This window comes from Euprymna scolopes, chromosome 39, assembly GCF_053919585.1.
Source record: "Euprymna scolopes isolate OS-2025 chromosome 39, ASM5391958v1, whole genome shotgun sequence".
NCBI classification, from domain to species: domain Eukaryota; kingdom Metazoa; phylum Mollusca; class Cephalopoda; order Sepiida; family Sepiolidae; genus Euprymna; species Euprymna scolopes.
The window spans coordinates 55,028,489-55,030,240 of record NC_136520.1 but is presented as its reverse complement, the minus strand read 5'-3'; the positions used below and the strand labels follow the sequence as shown (position 1 = coordinate 55,030,240).

At 39.2% G+C, this 1,752-nt stretch overlaps 1 pseudogene; it reads right to left on the bottom strand.

The window, feature by feature from the left end:
• Positions 1-738: 738 nt before the first annotated feature.
• Positions 739-876, bottom strand: LOC145264044 (U2 spliceosomal RNA; annotated as a pseudogene).
• Between the last annotated feature and the right edge of the window lie 876 nt (positions 877-1,752).

Here is a 1,752-nt window from a genome sequence, read left to right as displayed (position 1 = left end):
AGAACATACATTCTTAAGAAAAGAACGATAACCATCAGAAAATTTAAGATGGCTGCCAGTTTTCAAGATGGCTGCAGAAGCAAAACTGACAAATTTCAATTTTGGTGCTAGTATCACCAATTGAAAGATTGTTTCCCCACTATTAGCGGAAGTCATGCAACCACGTGATTTCAATCTATCATTGGTTCGTGCCTAAATTTCGAACCATGTGACCAGCGGCACACTAATTATTTTACAAGGATGGAACGCATACTCATGTGGGTAACAATATAAAAATATATATATAGTTATAATGCATATATACTTATAAAATTTAGTTTTTTTTCCGGATTTGACATTGGTATTAAAAACCAACTGTTTCTATTTAAATATATAAAAACAGATTTCTTAATATACTCAGTCATAGATATGCGAGCCACTTCATGAAGATTAAATAATTTGAATGTCTCCTTGAACAAGGCCGATAGCCATTAGTCGCGTGCTCTCATGTAATGAATGAATGTGTGAATGTAGGATTGACATAAAATTCTTAAAGATAAACTAAAATGACCGAAAAATCGGCTGAAATGACTTAAATAAATAAACAGTAAATGACTTAGAATGACTTTAATGAACTTAAAGATGAATTGAATGACCTTAAGAATGACTTGAATGCTTAAAAGATAACTGGAATCCTTCAAAAACAACTTGAATGATCTGGAGAATAACTTGAATGGATTTGAGACTGACTGGTTGTAAAGTTGGTGACCATTTTACATTAAATAAATATAGAAAAGTGATCCCTTACTTTATATCACAAAGTTACAAACATAAGTACAGCATGTAGTAAGAACAGATACAACACTTTGATCTTGGCCAAAAGACCAAGAAAAGGGTACTTATTTGCTCCCCCATCGAGAAAATTAGGCACAAGGCCGATTTTGAATGTGAGGAGTGAAGGAGAAATGGAGATCAACTCCCCGGGGAGTAGGGGTGCTGGAAAGTGACTATTGGTATGAAGGGGTTCCCCTACATTGACCAAGGTCTTATATGTGGGGTTGGTATTTATTTGCTCCCCCACCGCGCAAATTAGGCACAAGACCGATTTTTAATGTGAGGAGTGAAGGGGAAATGAGGACCAGCTCTCCGGGGAGTAGGGAAGCTGGATAGTGACAATTGGTATGAATGGTTGCCCCTACATTGACCAAGGTCTTATATGACAGGTTGCCCCCACATATGGTCTTTGTTTGCAGTATCTGCCGAAACAATACTACACTTTGATCTTGGCCCAAAGGCCAAGAAAACCTGTATTTATTTGCTACCCCCACCGAGCAAATTAGGCACAAGGCCATTTTTAATGTGAGGAGTGAAGGGGAAATGGGGATCAACTCCCGGGGAGTAGGGGAGCAGGATTTTGACAATTGGTATAAAGGGTTGCCCCTACATTGACCAAAGTCTTATATGTGGGGTTGATATTTATTTGCTCCCCCACCGAGCAAATTAGACATAAGGCCGAGTTTTAATGTGAGGAGTGAAGGAGAAATGGGGACCAGCTCCCCGGGGAGTAGGGGAGCTGGATAGTGACAATTAGTATGAAGGGTTGCCCCAACAATGACCAAAGTCTTATATGTGGGGTTGCCCCCACATATGGTCTTTGCTTGCAGTACCTGCCGGAAAGATACTACATTTTGAGATATTAAATTTTATTCAGGCAAAAAAAAAGAACATGAACAAAAAACTTAGGCACAAGGCCAGCTCAAAAGGGGGGGGGGA